Source organism: Oncorhynchus mykiss, chromosome 17 (assembly GCF_013265735.2).
Source record: "Oncorhynchus mykiss isolate Arlee chromosome 17, USDA_OmykA_1.1, whole genome shotgun sequence".
Lineage (NCBI taxonomy): Eukaryota > Metazoa > Chordata > Actinopteri > Salmoniformes > Salmonidae > Oncorhynchus > Oncorhynchus mykiss.
In genome coordinates, this window is record NC_048581.1 from 59,086,642 (window position 1) to 59,111,284 (window position 24,643).

The window sequence follows — 24,643 nt, forward strand, 5'->3', positions numbered from 1 at the left end:
TACTGGCATCCCCTTTATATAGCCCAGCAATTGCTTTTTACTATGTTGTCTAATTATTTGTTATGCTATCTCTTACTTTTTTTTCTTCTTAAAACTGCATTGTTGGTAAAGGGCTTGTAAAGTAAGCATTTCACTGTAAGGTCTACACCTGTGGATTCGGCGCAGGTGACAAATACAATTTGATTTAATTTGATTTGATATGACACTACAGATCTTAAAAATTTCTTGAAACAGAATTGTCTCAAACTTTGCAACGATGTTCTTTATTGGTTAGAAGTGCAATACTTTACTATAATTGCTTTGCTCTGTAGGTTTCATGGCCATGGGCAAGGACTGGCGTACCTACTGCATGGCATTGGAGACCTACGTATCTCCAGTAGTGGGGAGCACACACCACGCTCAGCAAGAACAAATGCCTGGAAAACATTATTACCACCAAACGCCCTTCTTCTCCATCTGTTTAATCCTAATCTCTTCTCAATGTTCTACCCTTTCCTTGTCATTTTATTGGTCAAATCACCTCAATGTGACTTGTGTCTGTTCTGGTGGTTCTTCACCAATAATCCCCTGTTGGATTTAGAGTTACAACTTGCCATTTCCTGTTGTATTTCTTGTACTTCGTAACATGGTAAACTTAGTAGCTAGGGATAATAACCCAATAATAAAGATTCCACACAATGTTTAAGAGACAGGCAAAAACAGTTAATTCACACTTGTTTTGTGAAGTTTATCAGCATAGGGTTAGCAACATCCACAAGGTTAGCCACTTGCCCATGGGCTACATATAGGCTACTAAATATGTTTACTTCGTGTTAGTCGCTTTGGATAAAAACGTCTACTACATCAGCATGTTAATATTATCATGTTTAAAAGGAAAAGTCACAGACATGTTAGTGCTGAGAATGAGGACATATCAAAAACAGATCTGATAAGTGCATTTGGAAAGTATTCAGACCCCTTGACTTTTTCCACATTTTGTTGCGTTACAGCCTTACTCTAACATTGATTAAATAATTCTTCCCCTCATCAGTCTACACACAATACCCCATAATGAAGCAAAAACAGGTTTTTAGCTTTAAAAAAAACGGAAATATCTGTATATTTGTATATTGCAAAAGATGCTGTAGATGGCCATCTGTTTGTGGTCTGTGGGAGTGTGCTGAAGTAAGTAATTGGAAAATCTGACTTTGTCAAATGGAGATACTGTCTGTACAGAAACATACACACTTTAACATGACATTCCCTGTTAGATGTGCACTTTAAAAGCATATGCTTCAGTTGATGACATTGCTAGAGTGCTTTTCTTGTTCAGGAATACAACAATTTGTGATTTGTCCATTAGACCAAAGAGGAAGTAGCTAACTGACTGGTTTCGACAATAGGTTGTTTTTACAAAGACAGTTGGCTGTAACAAATTTAGGCTTAAAAATACAAACATTTTACATTTTTGTTGTCAACTTCAAGGATTATGAATTCTTCAAGGTGTACCAGCTATTTGGCAGAAAGATAAGATTCATATGTTAAAATGGGGGATATATCAGTTGGAATAGCCACCAATGAAACCTCTTGCAATAGTGATTGCGAAAGATGTTTCTATACACATCAAACCACATCTCCCTTTTTTTTAAATGGCTGAAGTCATCCGTCTCTATTACAAAACAGCAATATAAAACAGCAATATAAAAAGGGAACTAGGTAAATCACAAGCCATTCAAGGCACTTTGCATGTCTCTGCTTCACAAAAAAAAAAAAAAAGTAGCTAAACGATAGTATCACCATCTTAAAACAATTCCATATGTTAGCGAAGGTAAACCCGCCCTTGATTTCCTGTGCCCAGTTAACCACTAAACATGTGTAATTGGAGAGTGAAATATATTTATAGTTAAGTGCGCCAGATAAAGCCTCATGATACTGGGCACAATACTGTTAGAGATCTCTCTGTATTATGTGAGCCTTGTATAGTGGCTCTAGGAGGATCTGCCTGTCTTGATACTGGCGTACTCTATTTCTCCACTGCTCTCCAGACTCACTGCTGCCTTCCCTTTTCCTGTCATGTGGACGATGGTGCAGTATATCACTGAGGGATCATCCTATATAAAGGGACGATAAGAAACACAAGATACATTCAGAGACACAGGCAATGCTGCTAACATCTGGGGATGCACAAATTCACACTATTTTACATTATATATAACGCTTATACTACCACACACACACACACACTAAACTTTCTCTTACTGGAGCACTGAGTGGTGTAGTTGTATCCTCTTGGTTGGCGTTTCTGTGTTGAACCGTAGCATGCATTGCATTGGGATCATCCTAGAGAGGGAAGATACAATGAGACACATACTGTATAATGAAGTTGCAACATTCATTAGCACACAAATAGCACAGGGATTGAGATGTAATCCTTTTTGAGACCTTCATGATTTAATCGAGGAACAGTCTTAAAAACAAACAAACAAACAAACACAAACATTCTCTTACTAGTGCACTAAGTGGTGTTGTGTTGATGCTTAAACCAGTGTTTCTGTCCGCAACCATGGAATACATTGCAGTAGGATCATCCTAGGAGACAGAAAATAAGGCACACATACAGTAACTTTGAACCCTTAACCATATAACAACACAATGATAAGTGGGATGTATTCTTTCTATCTTCATTCCCCATCACTCTCACTGTGATAGAGCTTCTAAATGATTAATTAACCTCATCATTATTCTCTCCTCCTGTTTTGCTCCCTCTACTATTATTCCCTGTGGTTTTCTTTCCTGGGATAAAAAAACAGAGTTTAATAGACAAAATGAACCATTCCCACATTCCACATTGATTTTTTTAGTGGTTGCAATTGTGGAATAATTATTCTTTTGTTTCTCTTGTATATGCACAAAGCCATTCCAGCGATGATCAGTATGACTGGTAGGACAGCCATTAAGACGTATTGGATTGTATTGTTTTGCAGAGAGGATGCAGATGGAGCTTCTCCTGACGTCCTCACTGTGTCTGTTCCTACAGGATATGGACATGTTTAGTCAGTCTACAGTATAACAGGGAGCTTTGCTCGGTGCAAAACAGAATACTGTGGTCAGCTTGTATGCTGATGTAGTTTTTTGTTCAAATGTCATCAATTTGAACCTGTCAGACAGAAAATGTAATGACAATTTGATAGAAACCAGTCGCAGATGTGTGTAATTTTGAGACATTTGAATAATTTCCTTGAAATATTCTGCCTGTGGAGTATAATTTCATGATATTCATTGGACATAAACTGACCATTAGAAGCAGTTGTTGGTAGTGCTTTTGTAGTCTCTGGCAAGGTCTTTATCCCCTTACAGACTTATTTTGTTATGCACATCTTATATGAGCATGAAAAAGTCAACTTAAATGGTGAATGCAGTGCTTGTTTTTCAGTGTGCAGACAACACTCATAAAATGGATCATTATCAGATCTCTTACCTTCAACAGTGATATGCATGTCTCTAGTGTCTTGGTTGTTGATTGTACACCTGTACCACCCCTGATCCTCCTTAGTGATGAATGAGAGAAGGACAGAGAGGTTCCCTGGAGAGCTCTCAGTATTAAACATTGCCACTCTGTCTCTGTAGAGATCACGCTTGGTTAATGGTGTAGCGGGGAGTTTAGTCCATGTCAGTTTGTGAGGTTTAGCCTGGAGTTCATTGCAGGAGCAGGGCAGGAGCACAGACTGGCCTGGGGATCGAACTATCTCCAGTTGGTTAGAGTCTGACAAACTGCAGCCTGTTGAAACACGTAGAAATGTGTTATACTTACTTTTTTTCATTTTAGATGATGGTAGTTCTCTACAACTTCTACCATGAACGCACAAGACTACCCATTACTAACAGTATTGCTGCTATTCTTCTTGTACACAAATAGTAATCTGAAAAAGCTGATATATTTTTATGGACTGTACTTATTGTTTGTTTGTACCAATGTTTGCCGTATACTGTTGCTTCCTGTCATACTTTCTATACACATCCATCTAAGCCTGAGACTCTAAGTCTCTTCTCTTCTGATGTCCCTGAATGTGTTCCTGTCTTCTCTATCCTTGATTGGACACCTGACAAAGTGCAGCCTGTTGAAACTGTCGTGGAATATCTAATCAAAGGGAAGAGAGACTGCAGATTCTTTCAAACAACACTTTATTATAAGATTTGCAAAAATGGAGAATCAACTATCCACTAAACAGTGCATAGTTGAAAAGCTCAAAGAACAGTGCTGGTTCAATGCTTTTATAGAGAAAAACATACAACCCCTTTCTGTATATGTGGCAGTCAGCAGATTGTGTGCAAAAGGTAATTTGTTGTCTGTGTAAACTTAAGATAGCCCTCTGGCTATCAACCTTGTGCTCATACATCTAACTGCATTCACAACAACAAACACTATATTTTACTCCTTTCTGCAAGGTTCCATACATGTGACTTTCTGTAGATAGTAAACCCACAGGATTTCACATGCTGCGGTGGCACCCAAATGTCTCTTAGCTGTAAGACCAGTCTTATGACTAAGTCACACCAAGACAAGTTTGTATCAGGTTAGAAAAAACACTAACATATAACAAGAGACTATTCTTTAAGTAGTAAAACACAGGATAGCATGACTAATTATGTAATTTTCCACAACAAAACAGAGCAATTTGTTGAGGGAAACCTACTTGATCAATTTTAGATGATGGAGCTCTCTACAACTGCTAACATGAACACGTAAGACTACCCATTACTAACAGTATTACTGATAGCCTTCAGTATTATCAATGCCATATACTGTAGTAATCTGAAATAGCTTATATATTTGATGGACCAAACCATGAATGGTTTTGTACAGATGTTTGCCTTCTACTGTTATACTTTCTATATACAGCTGTCTAAGCCTGAGATGAATATTTTACCTTTAACATAGAGTCTGATGTCCCTCTCTATGTCCCAGTTGTCACTATCCTCGAGTCTACATCTGTAATCTCCCTGATCATCCTGAGTGAGGTGTGAGAGGAGGACAGAGGTTCCCAGGATGTTTTCTATTCAACAGCTCCACTCTGTCTATGTAGAGATCACTCTGGGTTAATATCACAGGCTCCTGACCTAGGGTGAATTTAGTCCATGTGAGTCTGGGAGTATCAAACTGACGTACAGTACAGGAGCAGGGCAGGAGAACAGACTGGCCTGTGAATGCAGTGATCTCCTGCAGTGGATGGTTAGTGCCTGACAGAGTACAGCCTGTTGAAACACAGAGCAACATCATTCTTATTACTATGAGTATTATTACAATTCTGCACGTACACAGTACAATCCATTATGGGCAGTGCTTTCTAAAATGAAGTCTGAAACTATGAGCAACTATTTGAGAGATCTGCAACAGAATCCACACATGCCATTTAGCAGACACTTTTATCCAAAGTAAATCAGAAGTTTATTTGACCACAAGTAAAAAAATATATGCCATAAATATTGTTTATGAACCAGAAAAATAACTGCAGAAGGATGACTGTTGATAAACAATCTCCCCAGAGTAAGAGCAACTAGCAACACTTTATGTGATTGTGTACACTTTGTATACTAAACGCATTAGTATTTTTTTCCACATTTTTTTTCAGTAACAGTGAGGTCTCCATGACCACATACAGGTTGAGACAGTAGGACTCACCTTCATTTCCTGCAGTAATGTGAAGGCTTGAGCTGATCAGAAACACAGAGATCCACATGATGACGGTCTCCTGATGTTGAAAGACAGAAACGGTATGTTCTGTGTGTGTGTTGAGAGAAGGACTGAGTTTGGCGCTCCTCTTCCCTGTGAGTGTAGACTGACAATATGTGTAACTGTGTGACATGGGAAGTAAAAGTAGAGTGAGAATGGTATGTCCTGACTCTCAGCCCACATCCGGTTACATACCTCTCTGCTTCTCCTTTTTCTCTAACTAGTCATTCTCCTCTCCTTATGGTCAGCTCTTCTCAAAATGTCCGTTTTTGAATGGAATCATAGTTCATTTGACTATGATAATCTTATCCATGACAAAATTACCATCAATCCGCCAATCTGTCATTTCATAAATGGAAAACTGCTCAGCCACTTTAGATAACAAGTATAGACCCTACATAGAGTATATTAACAAAAATTAGGCAGGTATTGCATAATTCCCCAAAATCAACAAAGGCATACTGGTTGAAGAGAATTTCTATCATCATTGTGTGATCAATACGATGGGAGACAGAGTGCTGGTTTCCAGCGCAGGGCGCAGCAGTTGTTTATTAGCAAATGACCATGGGAGGAGGCATACACAGGGACTCCAAAAAGGTAACAGTACAGGCAGGGAAAAGGCTAATAACATAGTCCGGGAGATCAGGCAAGGGGTTGACGACAGGAAATCTGATAGGCAAAAGTACAGGCAGGGAATAGGCAAAAAGGTGTCGTTAGTGAGGATGGCCAAAAACTACAATAAACGGGAGGCCTAATACAGACCTAAACAGCGCTCTGACTAGACCGTGTAACAAAACAAAACCTCACAGTGATGGGGTGCAAAGAACTGAACTAAATAGTGTGTGATAATGACATACAGGTGTGTGAACAGGTGATCAGAATTCAGGTGATTGGGATCTGGAGCGTGAGCTGCGTTCAGGGGATCTATGTGTTTGAGAGTGTGAGTTGGAAGCAGACGTTACACATTGCAATATAACTCCACATACCACCATTAGAGGCTAAGCATGAATTTAGCAGAACTATGATTCTAAACATTGCCAATGTATGTACATAAAACACCACAACTTATCAAAATGAAGAGAAGAGCGTACTTTTTGTTCAAATTTTATTGCCTTATTGCCATAGATTTTCCTATTCTTTACACTGTTAATAAAAGTAATGATATTAATTTCATTTAGAAAAGTAATATATCAAACATATTTACAGAAAGCATTTAATTTATGGTATTATAGAAGAAAAGTGAAAGACAAAATACATAATGTAATTTGTAGCAAATTTGAATTCTATCATATGGTATTTTAAATGCGTTGTAAGATCAAGATTTGAATGTGAAGAGTGAAACATATTTACAGTTAAGCAATACATGGTAACAATAACCACACATACTGTATAATGGTTCTAGGAGGATCTGCCCATCTTAATGCTGACCTACTCTGGCCGTCATTGTAAATAAGAATTTGTTCTTAATTGACTTGCCTAGTTAAATAAAGGTTAAATAAACACAAATTCTCCACTGTTCTCCAGACTCACTGCTGCCTTCCCTTTTCCTTTCATGTGGACAATGGTGCAGTATATCACTGATTGATCATCCTATATAAAGTGACAATAAGAAACACAAGATACATTCAGAGACACAGGCACTGCAGCATCTAGGGATGTAGATTTGTGCTGATTTACACTATAAATACACTGAGTGCTCTTTCCATGGCATAGACTGACCAGGTGAAAGCTACCCTTATTGATGTTGCTTGTTAAATCCACATCAATTAATGTAGATGAAGAGGAGGAGACAGGTTAAAGAAGGATTTTTAAGCCTTGAGACATGGATTGTCAATGTGTGCCATTCAGAGGGTGAATGGGCCAGACAAAAGATTTAAGTGATTTTGAACAAGGTATGGTAGTAGGTGCCAGGCGCATCGGTTTGAGAGTGTCAAGAACTGCAACGCTGCTGGGTTTTTCACGCAGTTTTTCAACAGTTTCCTGTGTGTATCAAGAATGGTCCACCACCCAAAGGACATCCAACTTGACACAACTGTGGGAAGCATTGGAGTCAACACAGGCCATCTTTTCTGTGGAATGCTTTCGACACCTTGTAAAGTCCATGCCCCGACAAATTGAGTCTGTTCTTAATTTTGTACACTCAGTGTATTTATACTAACACACACACACACACACACACACACTGCACTTACTCTTACTGGTGCACTGTAGAGTGTTGTTGTCTCCTCTTGGTTGATGTATGCTGCGGTTCACACAGAAACATTGCATAGGGATCATCATCCTAAAGAGGGAAGAAGAGTAGAAATACAATGAGACACGTAATACACACATGATACAGATGCAACATCCATTAGCACACAAGTAGCACAATGATTGAGATGCAATCTTTCTTGAGACATTCATTTTCCCACTGAATTTGACATGATTTAATCAATAACAGTCTTAAAGACAAACGCATGCACACAAACATTATCTTACTGGTGTAATGAGTGGTGTGGTTGTCTTGTCACCTAAACCAGTGTTTCTGTCTGCAACCGTGGAATACATTGCAGAGGGATCATCCTATAGAGGAGAGATACAATGAGAAACAATCAGTAACTTTGTCTAATTGACCATCCTCATATAAATAACACAATGATAAATGGGATGTATTCTTTCATCAGATCTTAATATCCCCACACTCTCAATGTGATAGAGCACGTGTCAAACATTCCGCGGAGGGCCGAGTATCTGTGGGTTTTGGTTCCTCCCTTGTACTTGATTGAGGAATTAAGGTGACTGATTGGTAAGTAGTTGAAAGGAGAAACCAAAATCCAGAGGACACTAGGCCCTCCATGGAATGCGTTTGACACCCCTAGAAGATAGAGCTTCTAAATAATTTATTTACCTTATCGTTATTCTTTCCCCCTGTTTTGCTCCAGCTACTTTTCTCCTCTGTTTTTCTTTCCTAGGGATAAAATAACAGTGAGTTTAATGCACACAATAAGTCCTGTCACTTTCCCCCAACTAAACTCATTGCTTATCTATGTGGTTGCAATTGTGGACAAGTAACCATTATTTATCCTGTATCTGTACAGAGCAACTCCAGCCATGATGGGAATGACTGGTAGATCAGCCAGTACAATGTAAATGATTGTAGAGCTTTCTCTGAAGTCCCCCAAGTGTCTGTCCCTACAGGACTTGGTGACTCTTCCAGTCCACGCTAAAAAGAGAGTCTGTGATCACTTGCATATCGATCTAGCTTTTTGTTCACACATCGTCACACAAGTATGGTTTTAACCAGCAACAGTCGTTAGCAATATAAGACACTTTAATGATTTACACTGACTTTTAGAGGAAGTTGTTGGTTGGGATGTTCTAGTTATGGGTTGAGTTATGAGTGGTGGTGGGTGTTTTGGTTTGCTCTGACTAACAGAAAAGTGGATCATTAGGTCCGTGTCAATACTATGTAGCTGAAGATTAAATCTTGGGGCTCATTTTTCGGGAGTGGGAGCTCTTACCTTTATCATAGAGTTGGATTTCTTTGATTTCTACAGTACTGATTTGGCACCTGTACCACTCCTCATCCTCACTCGTTAGATGTGAAAGGAGGAGAGAGTGGTTCCCAGGAGAGTTCTCAGTAAACATATTTACTCTGCCTTTGTAGAGATCACTCTGGGTTGATATAATTTCAGGTCTCTGTCCATCTCTGAATTTAGTCCATGTGATTCTGGGAGGTTTAGCCTGAAGTTCAGAATAGGAACAGGGCATATGTTTTATTTACTTGATCAATTTTAGATGATGGTTCTCCACAACTGCTACCATGAACACTTAAAGACTACCCATTACTAACAGTTTTACTGCTAGCCTTCAGTATTACCAATGCCATATACTGTAGTAATCTGAAATAGTTTATATATTTAATGGAACAAACCATGAATTGTTTGTACAGATGTTTGCCTTATACTGTTGCTTCCTGTCATATTTTCTATACACAGCTGTCTAAGCCTGAGATGCATCTCTTACCTTTTACAAAGAGTCTGGTGTACAGTATGTGTTCCTGTCTTCTCTATCCTTGATTGTACGCCTTTACACCCCATGATCCTCCTTAATGATGTGTGAGAGGTGGAGAGAGAGGTTCCCACAATATTTAACATATCCACGCTGTACCTGTAGAGATCACTCTGGGTTAATGGTATCCAACACTCACTGTTTTGTTTTTGGAAGTTCCATGTGAGGCTTTGAGGTTTAACTAGGAGGTCAGTACAGGAGCAGGGCAGGAGAACAGACTGGCCTGAGAAGACGTGGATCTCCTTCAGATTACATTCTACGAGAGTACAACCTACAGAGACACAGAGCAAAATATGACCAAGTTGGAATTCAATTAATTGAATCTGCCATAGCAATGTCAGTGGATTGTAGTGAATAGTCATGGATTGTGCCTAGGGCTGTTGCGGTGACTGTATTACTGCCACACCGGCGGTCACAAATCATGAAGGCAAGCTCTGATGCTGCTGATGGTCATTAGTAGCCTACCAAAATTGCTAACTGCATGGTACTCAGCACTCTATTGTCCCTCTAATCACTCTGACTTAAATGAAAGTGTAATCGAAAATCGAATCAAACACTTCATGAGGGCCCATGAGCTCATGTTGCACAACATTTCTATAGGCTATGAAATTTGCGCAAGAAAACTTAGTGATGGCCTCTATTCTATTGGCTAGGCTTACTATATTTATTTCTCAACTCTCCTAATATTAAGCACATTGCTTCTCTTTACAACTGGAGTATAACTGTCACGACTTCCGCCGAAGTAAGCTCCTCTCCTTGTTTGGGCGGCGTTCGGCAATCGACTTCACCGGCTTTCTAGCCATCGCCGCTCTATTTTTCATATGTCCATTTGCTTTGTCTTGTTCCATACACACCTGGTTTTCATTTAACCAATCAAGCTACATGTATTTAGTCCTCTGTTTCCCATCATGTCTTTGTGTGTAATTGGTCATTATTAACTGCTCAACATAGAATAGCCGAATGTGCACACTCCTTCATATTGTTTATAGAAAATATAATTTCTATTTTATTCAACTTTGTTCAATTGTATTCTTCATACTATAAAATAATATGAAATAATGCCATGGAATTCTAAGCAAATCTTGTCTGCCAAATTAACTAGTGTAGCACACAGCCATATGGCATAGCCAGATCAGGACCTAACATAAGGACAACTCAGAGTATGCTATTATGTTCTTCTGAAATAAACTACATTTTCTTTATATCATGTTTCTTTAGACCTGTCTAAAGTAAAATATGGATTTATTGTGAACGTGTAGGCTATATTACATAGATTTATGTAAGGGCGTTCGTCTGTAGGAGGAAGAGAAGCGGACCAAAGCGCAGCGTGGTGGTTATTCATGTTTTAATAAATCGCTACACATGAACAAACTAACAAAAACAAGAAATGTGAAAACGCAAAACAGTCCTATCCTGTGACACCAAACACAGTGACAGGAACAATCACCCACAAAAACACAGTGAAACCCAGGCTACCTAAATATGGTTCCCAATCAGAGACAATGACGAACACCTGCCTCTGATTGAGAACCATATCAGGCCGAACATAGAACTAGACCAAAACATAGAAAAACAAACATAGACTGCCCACCCAACTCACGCCCTGACCATACTAAATAAATACAAAAACAAAGGAAATAGAGGTCAGAACGTGACAGTACCCCCCCCCAAAGGTGCGGACTCCGGCCGCAAAACCTTGACCTATAGGGGAGGGTCTGGGTGGGCGTCTGTCCGCGGTGGCGGCTCTGGCGCGGGACGCGGACCCCACTTCACCATTGTCTTAGTCCGCCTTATTGTCCGCCTCCGTGGCCTTCTCACCATGGCCACCCCTCTCAATGACCCCACTGGACAGAGGGGCTGCTTGGGACAGAGGGGCAGCTCGGGACAGAGGTGAAACAGCTGCTCGGGACAGAGGGACAACTGCTCGGGACAGAGGAGCAGCTGCTCGGGACAGAGGGGCGGCAGCAGCTCGGGACAGAGGGGCGGCAGCAGCTCGGGACAGAGGGGCGATAGCTGCTCGGGACAGAGGGGCGATAGCTGCTCGGGACAGAGGGGCGATAGCAGTTCGGGACAGAGGGGCGATAGCAGTTCGGGACAGAGGGGCGATAGCAGCTCGGGACAGAGGGGCGGCAGCTGCTCGGGACAGAGGGACAGCTGCTCGGGACAGAGGGACAGCTGCTCGGGACAGAGGGGCGGCAGCAGCTTGGGACAGAGGGGCGGCAGCAGCTTGGGACAGAGGGGCGACAGCTGCTCTGGACAGAGGGGCAGCTGCTCAGGCGGCCCCTGGCTTACTGGCGGCACTGGCGGCCCCTGGCTTACTGGCGGCCCCTGGCTGACTGGCGGCCCCTGGCTGACTGGCGGCACTGGCGGCCCCTGGCTGACTGGCGGCACTGGCGGCCCCTGGCTGACTGGCGGCACTGGCGGCCCCTGGCTGACTGGCGGCACTGGCGGCCCCTGGCTGACTGGCGGCACTGGCGGCCCCTGGCTGACTGGCGGCACTGGCGGCCCCTGGCTGACTGGCGGCACTGGCGGCCCCTGGCTGACTGGCGGCACTGGCGGCCCCTGGCTGACTGGCGGCACTGGCGGCCCCTGGCTGACTGGCGGCACTGGCGGCCCCTGGCAGACTGGCGGCACTGGCGGCCCCTGGCAGACGGGCGGCACTGGCGGCCCCTGGCAGACGGGCGGCACTGGCGGCTCCTGGCAGACGGGCGGCACTGGCGGCGCTGGGCAGACGGGCGGCGTTGGCGGCGCTGGGCAGACGGGCGGCGTTGGCGGCGCTGGGCAGACGGGCGGCGTTGGCGGCGCTGGGCAGACGGGCGGCGTTGGCGGCGCTGGGCAGACGGGCGGCGTTGGCGGCGCTGGGCAGACGGGCGGCGTTGGCGGCGCTGGGCAGACGGGCGGCGTTGGCGGCGCTGGGCAGACGGGCGGCGTTGGCGGCGCTGGGCAGACGGGCGGCGTTGGCGGCGCTGGGCAGACGGGCGGCGTTGGCGGCGCTGGGCAGACGGGCGGCGTTGGCGGCGCTGGGCAGACGGGAAGCTCAGCTGGCGCTGGGCAGACGGGAAGCTCCGGCAACGCTGGAGAAAAGGAAGGCCCTGGTAGCGCCGGAGAGGCGGGAGACTCCGGCAGCGGCGCCGGACAGGCGGGAGGCTCCGGCAGCGGCGCCGGACAGGCGGGAGGCTCCGGCAGCGGCGCCGGACAGGCGGGAGGCTCCGGCAGCGGGGGAGGCTCCGGCAGAGGCGCCGGACAGGCGGGAGGCTCCGGCAGAGGCGCCGGACAGGCGGGAGGCTCCGGCAGAGGCGCCGGACAGGCGGGAGGCTCCGGCAGAGGCGCCGGACAGGCGGGAGGCTCCGGCAGAGGCGCCGGACAGGCGGGAGGCTCCGGCAGCGCTGGAGAGGAGGAAGGCTCTGGTAGCGCCGGAGAGGCGAGAGCCCCTGCAAGGATGGGCCGGAGAGACAGCCTGGTACGGGGAGCTGCCACCGGAGGGCTGGTGCGTGGAGGTGGTGACGGATAGACCGGGCCGTGCAGGCGCACTGGAGCTCTTGAGCACCGAGCCTGCCCAACCTTACCCGGTTGAATGGTCCCGGTCGCCCTGCCAGTGCGGCGAGGTGGAATAGCCCGCACTGGGCTATGCAGGCGAACCGGGGACACCGTGCGCAAGGCTGGTGCCATGTAAGCCGGCCCAAGGAGACGCACTGGAGACCAGATGCGTAGAGCCGGCTTCATGGCACTTGGCTCGATGCCCACTCTAGCCCGGCCGATACGCGGAGCTGGAATGTACCGCACCGGGCTGTGCACCCGCACTGGGGACACCGTGCGCTCCACAGCATAACACGGTGCCTGCCCGGTCTCTCTAGCCCCCCGGTAACCACAGGAAGTTGGCTCAGGTCTCCTACCTGGCGTAGCCATACTCCCTGTTAGCCCCCCCCCAAGAAATTTTTGGGGCTGACTCCCGGGCTTCCATCCGCTACGCCGTGCTGCCTCCTCATATCTGCGCCTCTCAGCTTTCGCCGCCTCCAGTTCTTCCTTGGGGCGGCGATATTCTCCGGGCTGAGCCCAGGGTCCTTTACCGTCCAGTTCTTCCTCCCATGTCCATTTCTCCAGGTGGTGCAGCCTCTCCCACTGCAGCTGCTGCTGCTCCTGCTGCTGCTGTTGCTGCTGCCTCTGTTTACCACGCCGCTTGGTCCTTGGTAGGTGGGTGATTCTGTAAGGGCGTTCGTCTGTAGGAGGAAGAGAAGCGGACCAAAGCGCAGCGTGGTGGTTATTCATGTTTTAATAAATCGCTACACATGAACAAACTAACAAAAACAAGAAATGTGAAAACGCAAAACAGTCCTATCCTGTGACACCAAACACAGTGACAGGAACAATCACCCACAAAAACACAGTGAAACCCAGGCTACCTAAATATGGTTCCCAATCAGAGACAATGACGAACACCTGCCTCTGATTGAGAACCATATCAGGCCGAACATAGAACTAGACCAAAACATAGAAAAACAAACATAGACTGCCCACCCAACTCACGCCCTGACCATACTAAATAAATACAAAAACAAAGGAAATAGAGGTCAGAACGTGACAATTTATTAGACTTTTGTAACGCTTGTCGTCTGGGGAAGGAGAGGAGGACCAAGGTGCAGCGTGGTAAGTGTTCATATTATTTATTGAAATATGCAACACTAGACAAAACAACAAACACGACAAACAAACAGTCCTGAAAGGTGAAACAAAAACACTAAACACGAAACAACCACCCACAAAACACAATGGAAAACAGGCTACCTAAATATGGTTCTCAATTAGGGACAACGATTGACAGCTGCCTCTGATTGAGAACCATACCAGGCCAAACACAGAAATAGAAAATCATAGACAAACTAACATAGACAACCCACCCAACTCACGCCCTGACCATACTAAAACAAAAGACAAAACAAAGGAACTAAGGTCAGAATGTGACAACTTTTTAAAATGTAGATTTTCCTAAGGTCTGCGTCATGTGTGGAAGCCAGTAGAGGCTGTGTTTATGTTAATTAACGGTCAATTACCGTGAGACGACAGTATTTGCTTGACAATCACTGGCTAACAAACTTTCATGACCATCACAGCCCTAATTGTGTCTGATAGAGTCCAGCCTGCTGAAACACAGAGCAATATTATCCTTTTCTAATGTTCTTTACATCAATGCAGGATTACAAGACATCCATCTGTATTGACTGACTGTTGATAAATGTATTGATAAATACAGACTTATAAAAGCAACCAGCATCACTCTTATCATTTCAGATGTACTAATCTGCAAGATATTCTGCTAACTTTGTATGTCTCAACACATGCAAGATATTTTGGGATACATTTCTCTGATATTTTTTACTTGTGCTGAGTAACAGTTGAAAATGCATGTAATATCACAACATTCTGTAGCTACTGTAGGACTCACCTGCAGTGATATGAAGGAAAGAGCACACAGAGACACACAGAGATCCACATAATCACTGTCTCCTGGTGTTGAGAGATATGATGCTAACCAAGATAGAGACTGTTTGTGAAAATCTGCCAATGTGCCCTTGAGCAAGGCACTTAACCCTAATTTGCTCCAGGGGTACCGTATTACCATTGCTGACCCTGTATAACAACACCTTTCACTGCACCTATGTGACAGTAAAACAATATGTATTTATGAGTAGTATAATGTAATGAGAGTTACTCGTACCCTTAATCAGTCCCTTTCGTGTGTGTGTTTGTGTGTGTGTGTGTGTGTGCGTGTGTGTGCGCGTGGCTCTAGGTCGTCAGAGGGTGAGGAAGGACATCTTTAACCATCTGAGCCAGGCCATGGAGGGGATGAGGAAGGAGGGCCACAAGGTACCTCAGTATAATACACTGGACAACCAAGACCTAACCCTTCCACATGTCATTATACAAGACAAACAAGAACTAACCCCCTCCCTACATGCCCTATCAAATCTACCTATAATAATAAGAATTTAGTGGGTGCTTATATTCATCTTATTTCACACAAGTGGGTATTATATGCAGTGCATTGGAAATGTGCTTTTTGCATATCCCAACTCTCCCTGAGACACCCTTCGAGAGACAATGTGTGCTCAAAGTAATATCCACAATAGTTCTACGATTTCACATGATGTCAAGGTGTGTATAAAGGCGGAGTCAGGTGCAGGAGAGCGGAGTATGATAAATAAAGCGCACTTTATTAAAGTTCCAAACCGGGAGCACAACAAAACAAACGCGCTCAAAAACACGGCACAATAAAGTAAAGCGCAAAAGAACATTGTATGACATGAAAACAAATACACACAAAACATGATGGGAAACAGAGGGTTAAATACAAATAGATTGATTGGGGAAATGAAAACCAGGTGTGTATGAAAACCAGACAAGACAAATGGAAATGTGAAAAGGCGATGGCTAGAAAGCCGGTGACACCGAACAAGGAGAGGAGCAGACTTCGGTAGAAGTGTGTTGTTAGATTGTCAGAAGTGAACCAGAAAATGACTTTCTGTCCCCAGTGTGTGTTTGTTTCCACAGAACTAGCAGTGGCATGTGGATACTTCTCAACATCTCTGCACCCCTGTGTGGAGCAGGAGGAGGACTCTTCTCAAAGTGAAAGAATTGCACCACAGATACCATATCTACATTTAGATACAGTTCCATGTCTGTCTTCATTGTGTATATGAAGCGGTGGTTTGTCTAAAATGGACTCATCAACCCTGTTTCTTCTTGCAGGTTACGTGTCAAGTTTCTGAAGTCATAGATTCAATCAAGGAAAAATGTCATCATCGCCTTATGAAGTAATATCCATTTGACCAAACGCTGAAAGTTAAAAAGACTGGGAACATATTTCCCATGATTCATGCTTATGCATCACTGATTGTGCATTTTTGCTTGGGCAGAAATACTTTGAGAGTGTTGCTGAGAACAACTTGAGCACTATGGGCCTGGGGCTGGTTCTGGAGTCTCGGTACCAGGAGGCTGATAAGGTCAAACATCAGTTTGAGTTTTTCCTGTCTACATGATCTGGCCAGGAAAAACTCCTGGCCTTTGTTGTAGCAGCTTTGTTATTGGTAAACAACAACACGGCATTAGTGTTGTAACTGAATGTGCTCACTCTTTGCGTAACGACATACTGTAATTTCCATTAGGTCATGAGGAAAATCCTCAACCCCCCTCAGCTGTTGATAAGTCATAGAGATCACAAACAGCACAGGAAACACATAACATATTTGATTGATATTGTAGTAGTTTATTAAGTGTTATATTTCTCACTAGTGATAAGTATAATCTGTGAGCCCAGTCTGTGTGTGTGTACAGTCGTGGCCAAAATGAATGACAAATATACATTTTCACAGTCTGCTGCCTCAGTGTCTTTAAATATTTTTGTCAGATGTTACTATGGAATACTGAAGTATAATTATAAGCATTTCATAAGTGTCAAAGGCTTTTATTGACAATTACATGAAGTTGATGCAAAGAGTCAATATTTGCAGTGTTGACCCTTCTATTTCAAGACGTCTGCAATACACCCTGGCATGCTGTCATTTAACTTCTGGGCCACATCCTGACCGATGGCAGCCTATTCTTGCATAATCAATGCTTGGAGTTTGTCAGAATTTGTGGGTTTTTGTTTGTCCACTCGCCTCTTAAGGATTGACCACAAGTTCTCAATGGGGAGTTTCCTGGCCATGGACCCAAAATATCGATGTTTTGTTCTCAGAGCCACTTAGTTATCACTTTTGCCTTATGGCAAGGTGCTCCATCATGCTGGAAAAGGCATTGTTTGTCACCAAACTGTTCCTGGACGGTTGGGATAAGTTGCTCTTGGAGGATGTGTTGGTGCCATTCTTTATTCATGGCTGTGTTCTTAGGCAAAATTGTGAGTGAGCCCACTCCCTTGGCTGAGAAGCAATCCCACACATGAATGGTCTCAGGATGCTTTACTGTTGGCATGACACATTACTGATGGTAGCGTTCACCTTGTCTTCTCCGAACAAGCTTTTTTCCGGATGCCCCAAACAATCGGAAAGCAGATTCATCAGGGAAAATGACTTTACCCCAGTCCTCAGCAGTCCAATCCGTGTACCTTTTGCAGAATATCAGTCTGTCCCTGTTTTTCCTGGAGCGAAGTGGCTTCTTTGCTGCCCTTCTTGACACCAGGCCATCCTCCAAAAGTCTTCGCCTCACTGTGGGTGCAGATGCATTCACACCTGCCTGCTGCCATTCCTGAGCAAGCTCTGTACTAGTGGTGCCCCGATCCCGCAGCTGAATCAACTTCATTAGACGGTCCTGGCACTTGCTGGACTTTCTTGGGCGCCCTGAAGCCTTCTTCACAACAATTGAACCGCTCTCCTTGAAGTTCTTGATGATCCGATAAATGGTTGATTTAAGCGCAATCTTACTGGCAGCAATATCCTTGCATGTGAAGCCCTTTTTGTGCAAAGCAATGATGATGGCACATGTTTCCTTGCAGGTAACCATGGATGACAGAGGAAGAACAATGATTCCAAGCACCACCCTCCTTTTGAAGCTTCCAGTCTGTTATTCAAACTCAATCAGCATGATAGAGTGTTCTCCAGCCTTGAGTGTCAACACTCACACCTGTGTTAACGAGAGAATCACTGACATGATGTCAGCTGGTCCTTTAGTGGCAGGGCTGAAATGCAGTGGAAATGGGTTTTGGGGATTCAGTTCCTTTGCATGGCAAAGAGGGACTTTGAAATTAATTGCAATTCATCTGATCACTCTTCATAACATTCTGGAGTATATGCAAATTGCCATCATACAAACTGAGGCAGCAGACTTTGAGAAAATTAATATTTGTGTCATTCTCAAAACTTTTGGCCACGACTGTATTATGTGTATGTATGTGTGTTGAAAGAGATGCAGTAGAGAAGAATTGGTAAACTGGTGGCGCTGGAGACAGCCAACAAGAACGCCGAAAGAGTAAAGCCTGTGAAGAAAGCTGCTGTGAACATTCTTGTTCACAGCAGGTACACATCAGGCATCACTTGTTCCTACTGTGTCCAGCAGGTGTCAGTAGTGCACTCTCATCTACAGTCAACTCAAGGTTTGAAACTTCAAATCAAATAAAATAGTATTTGTCACATGCTCCTGAATACAACAGGTGTAGGTAGACCTTACCATGAAATGCTTACTTCCAAGCCCTTAACCAACAATGCAGTTTTTAAGAAAAATAAGAGTTAAGAAAAATAGTTACTAAGTAAACTAAAGTAAAAATTAAAAGAGCAACAATAAAATAACAATAATAATGTGGCAGGTTCGTCGAGGTAATTGAGGTAATATGTACACTTTGGTAGAGGTAAAGTGACTATGCATAGATAATAAACAGCGAGTAGCAGCAGCGAATAGTCCGGGTAAATAGTCCGGGTAGCCATTTGATTAGTTGTTCAGCAGTCTTATGGCTTGGGAGTAGAAGCTGTTAAGAAGCATTTTGGACCTAGACTCCGGTACCACTTGCCGTGCGGTAACCGAGAGAACAGTCTATGACTAGGATGGTTGGCTTCTTTGACAATGCTTAGGGCTTTCCTCTGACACCGCCTGGTATGCACTCCCCTCTGTAATGCCTTGCGGTTGGAGGCCGAGCAGCTGCAAAATCAGGCAGTGATGCAACCCATCAGGATGCTCTCGATGGTGCAACTGTAGAACCTTTTAAGGATCTGAGGACCCATGACAAATCTTTTCAGTCTCCTGGGGGGGAATAGGCCTTGTCAGACCCTCTTCACGACTGTCTTGGTGTGTTTGGACCATACTATTTTTATTTATTTATTTATTTGTTTATTACTAGTTTGTTGGTGATGTGGACACCAAGGAACTTGAAGCTCTCAACCTGGTCCACTACAGCCCAGTCGGATGGGGGCGTGCTTGGCCCTCCTTTTCCTGTAGTCCACTATTATCTCCTTTGTCTTGATCACTTTGAGGGAGAAGTTGTTGTTCTGGCACCACACTGCCAGGTCTCTGACCTCCTCCCTATAGGCTGTCTCATCGTTGTGTCGTCGGCAAACTTATGATGGCGTTGGAGTTGTGCTTGGCCACTCAGTCATGGGTGAACAGCGAGTACAGGAGGGGACTAAGCACTCACCACTGAGGGGCCCCTGTGCTGAGGATCAGCATGGCAGATGTGTTGTTTCCTACCCTTGCCATCTGGGGGCGGCCCATCAGGAAGTCCAGGATCCAGTTGCAGAAGGAGGTGTGTAGTCCCAGGGTCCTTAGCTTAGTGATGAGCTTTGAGGGCACTATGGTGTTGAAGGCTGAGCTGTAGTCAATGAACAGCATTCTCACGTAGGTGTTATTTTTGTCCAGGTGGGAAATGGCAGTGTTGAGTGCAATAGAGATTGGTTACCTTGCTGTTCCTGGGCACAGGGACTATGGTGGTCTGCTTGAAACATGTAGGTATTACAGACTCGGCCAAGGACAGGTTGAAAATGCAGTGAAGACACTTTTCAGTTGGTCAGCGCATGCTTGGAGTACACGTCCTGGTAATCCTTCTGGCCCTGCAACTTTGTGAATGTTGACCTCTTTAAAGGTCTTACTCACATTGGCTACGGAGAGCGTGATCACACAGTCGTACGGAACAGCTGGTGCTCTCATGCATGTGTCAGTGTTGCTTGCCTCGAAGCATGCATGGAAGTCATTTACCTCATCTGGTAGGCTTGTGTCACTGGGCAGCTTGCTGCTGGGCTTGCTATTGTAGTCCGTAATAGTTTGCAAGCCCTGCCACATCCCACAAGCGTTGGAGACAGTGTAGTAGGATTCAATCTTAGTCCTGTATTTTCGCTTTGCCTGTTTGATGGTTCGTCTGAAGGTAATACAGGATTTCTTATAAGAGTCCAGGTTAGAGTCCCACTCCATGAAAGCAGCAGCTTTACCCTTTAGCTCAGTGCGGATGCTGCCTGCAATCCATGGCTTCTGGTTGGGGTATGTACATATGGTAACTATGGAGACAACGTCATCGATGTACTTATTGATGAAGCCGGTGACTGATGTGGTGTACTCCTCAATGCCATCGGAGGAGTCCCAGAACATATTCCAGTCTATGCTAGCAAAACTGTCCTGTCAGCTCATGAAACATGAGCAAGTAAACTATTGTTAAGGGATTTTTATGAATAATGACTAAATCATGTATACATTTCAATCAGAACTATGACTAAACAGAATACTACTATGTTACTGTATGGATGTATGAATCTTATAATAATCATAATACTGAATGTAATGTGTGTAGTTTGTCTAGAAGGACTGTCTGTTCCTTGTTAGAAACTAATGGAGTTATCATCAGACTGGCTAGAATGCTGTGTTTCTTACGGGACATCTTATCTCTACACAGGGAGAGGAGAGACCTTGGGCTAGTAGTAAATTATTTAACAGGTGGTGGACGATGTGGGAAGGCTTGTGAACTATACTGCCATTGTATCGGAGGGGAGGAGGGACAGTTTAAAACCTATGACGTAATTTTTAGTTTATAACCTGTTGTAAATTGTACCATCATCAGTACTCTCGAGAATAAACGCTATTGATTGATTTTGAGACTGGTCTCTGTCTATTTTATGCAAATAAGTATCTTACAAATCCTTAGAAATGGGCAGAGTGTTTTAATTGAATTGGTTGATAAACATATAGGAATCAAATTCCTTTAACAACTATACTGAACAAAAATATAAATGCAACATGTAAAGTGTTGGTCCCATGTTTCATCAGCTGAAATAAAAGATCCCAGTCATTTTCCTTAAGCACGTTTCCCTATATTTAGGGCACAAATTTGTTTACATCCCTGTTAGTGACCATTTCTCCTTTCCAAGATAATCCATCCACCTGACAGATGTGGCATATCAAGAAGCTGATTGAACAGCATGATCATTCCACAGGTGCACCTTGTGCTGGCGACAACAAAAGGCCACTAATATATGCAGTTTTGTCACATAATACACTGCCACAGATGTCTCACGTTTTGAGGGAGCGTGCAATTGACATGCTGACTGCAGGAATGTCAGACCAAGTGTAACTACGTGGGGTTATGGTATGGGAAGGCATAAGCTATGGATAACGAACACAACTGTATTTTATCGATGGCAATTTGAAAGCACAGAGATACCGTGACGAGATCCCTGGAGGCCCATTGTCGTGCCATTCGTCATATGTCACATATTGAGCATGTTTGGGATGCTCTAGATCAACCTGTACGACAGCGTGTTCCAGTTCCCGCCAATATCCAGCAATGTCGCACAGCCATTGAAGAGGCGTAGGACAACATTCCACAGGCCACAATCAACAGCCTGATCAACTCAAGGAGATGCAAAGGAGATGTGTCACGCTGCATGAGGCAAATGGTAGTCACACCAGATACTGACTGGTTTTCTGATCCACGCCCCTACTTTTTTTTAAGGCATCTGTGACCAACAGATGCATGTCTGTATTCCCAGTCATTTGAAATCCATAGATTAGGGCATAATGAATGTATTTCAATTCACTGATTTCCTTATATGAACTGTAAACTCAGTAAAATCTTTGAAATTGTTGCATGTTGTGTTTATTTTTGTGTTCAGTGTAGATCATTGAATCAGTGCTGGTGAACGACAACACAATTAAACAGAGTTGACACATTCCTTTGGAATCAACTGTATATTCCATATACAGTACCAGTCAAAAGTTTGGACACACCTACTCATTCAAGGGTTTTTCTTAAATGTTCTATTTTCTACATTGTAGAATAATACTGAAGACATCAAGACTATGAAATAATACATATGGAATCCTGTAGTAACCAAATAAGTGTTACAAAAAGAAAAGATATTGATGACAGCTTTGCTCACTCTTGGCATTCTCTCAACCAGCTTCATGAGGAATACTTTTCCAACAGTCTTGAAGGAGTTACCACATATGCTAAGCACTTGTTGGCTGCTTTTCCTTCACTCTGCGGTTCATCTCATCCCAAACCATCTCAATTGGGTTTAGGTTGGGTGATTTTGGAGGCCAGGCTATCTGATGCAGCACTCCATCACTCTCCTTCTTCCTGTTAAAAAACAAATGAGGGTCCCACTAAGCTCAAACCAGATGGGATGGCGTATCACTGCAGAATGCTGTGGTAGCCATGCTTGTTAAGTGTGCCTTGAATTCTAAATAAATAACTGACAGTGTCACCAGCAAAGAACCCCCACACCATCACACCTCCTCCTTCTCCATGCTTCACGGTGCGAAGATCATCCGTTCACCTACTCTGCGCCTCACAAAGACACGGTGGTTGGAACCAAGAATCTCAAATTTGGACTCATCAGACCAAAGGACAGATTTCCACCAATCTAATGTCCATTGCTCGTGTTTCTTGGCCCAAGCAAGTCTCTTCTTCTTATTGGTGTCCTATAGTAGTGGTTTCTTTACAGCAATTCGACCATGAAGGCCTGATTCACACAGTCTCCTCTGAACAGTTGATGTTGAGAGGTGTCTGTTACTTGAATTCTGCGAAGCATTTATTTGGGCTGCAATCAGATGTGCAGTTAACTCTAATGAACTTATCCTTTGCAGCAGAGTTAACTCTGGGTCTTCCTTTCCTGTGGCAGTCCTCATGAGAGCCAGTTTCATCATAGCGCTTGATGGTTGTTGCGACTGCACTTAAAGAAACTTTCAAAGTTCTTGAAATGTTTTCCTGGATTGACTGAACTTCATGTCTTAAAGTAATGTTGGACTGTCGTTTCTCTTTGCTTATTTGAGCTGTTATTGCCATAATATGAACTTGGCATTTTACCAAATAGGGCTTTCTGTATGCCACCCCTACCTTGTCACAACACAAATGATTGGCTGAAATGCATTAACAAGGAAAGAAATTCCACAAATTAACTTTTAACAAGGCACACTTGTTAATTGAAATGCATTCCAGGTGACTAACTCATGAAGCTGGTTGAGAGAATGCCAAGTTTGTGCAAAGTTTTCATCAAGGCAAAGGGTGGCTACTTTGAAGAAACAAAAATATAAAATATATTTTGATTTGTTTAACACTTTTTTTGTTACTACATGATTCCATATGTTTTATTTCATGGTTTTGATGTCTTTACTATTATTCTACAATGTATAAAATAGTCAAAATAAAGAAAAATCCTTGAATGAGTCTGTGTGTCCAAACTTTTGACTGGTACTGTATAACTGAACAAAAATATAAAGGTAACATGCAACAATTTCAATGATTTTACTGAGTTACAGTTCATATCTGGAATCCAGTCAAATTAAATAAATTAACTAGGCCCCGGGGAGCCAGGCCCAGCCAATCAGAATTCGTTTTTCCCCACCAAACAGCTTTATTACAGACAGAAATATTCCTCAGTTTCATCAGCTGTCCGGGTGGCTGGTCTCAGACCATCTCGCAGGTGATCAGCCAGCACCTGCAGGAATTCAAAAAACTGGGAGAGTGACCACCACAGGCCAGACACACGCCCTCTCATGACCACCACAACCCTCTCTGATCGTCCTGATAAGTCTGTCTATATCTGTCTGAGCACATCACTCTAAACATGTCCATTTACTGTCCTTGTGTGTGACATGCACTGCTTCCATCAAATATATAAATGTAATGAAATCAGCAGAATCCTTAAAGCAAGGACACAGTAGTTTTGCCTATCTTGCTCTCTCTCTCTCTCGCTCTCTCTCTCTCACAAATAAACAAACACACCCACACCCACAGTCACACACTGTCGTCCTCTGTCCAAAACCCCACTCACCCTCATACCCCAACACAATAATGAAGCCCCTATGGAGATGGTGGTGTCTCCTTAGCAGAGGGTGTTTGATTCCCTCTGTCTCTGACAGAAGTGTGTGTGCGTGTGTGCGTGCGAGTATATGCAGCGAGTATATGCAGCGTGTATA

The 24,643-nt window shown here is 43.8% G+C and overlaps 2 long non-coding RNA genes across 3 annotated transcripts; both read right to left on the reverse strand.

The window, feature by feature from the left end:
• Positions 1-697: 697 nt before the first annotated feature.
• On the reverse strand, positions 698-5,840 carry LOC110494243. 2 transcript variants are annotated; one of them, XR_005037029.1, is made up of 7 exons: positions 5,660-5,840; positions 4,908-5,232; positions 3,458-3,757; positions 2,711-3,010; positions 2,488-2,568; positions 2,239-2,319; positions 698-2,090 (listed from the first exon to the last, which is right to left on the reverse strand). It is a non-coding gene; the product is annotated as an uncharacterized LOC110494243 (long non-coding RNA). The 2 variants fall into 2 exon arrangements; XR_005037028.1 differs by having other exon boundaries at positions 2,488-3,010.
• Positions 5,841-6,947: 1,107 nt separating this feature from the next.
• LOC118940103 lies at positions 6,948-8,413 on the reverse strand. Its single transcript, XR_005036704.1, has 3 exons — positions 8,189-8,413; positions 7,903-7,991; positions 6,948-7,300 (listed from the first exon to the last, which is right to left on the reverse strand). It is a non-coding gene; the product is annotated as an uncharacterized LOC118940103 (long non-coding RNA).
• Between the last annotated feature and the right edge of the window lie 16,230 nt (positions 8,414-24,643).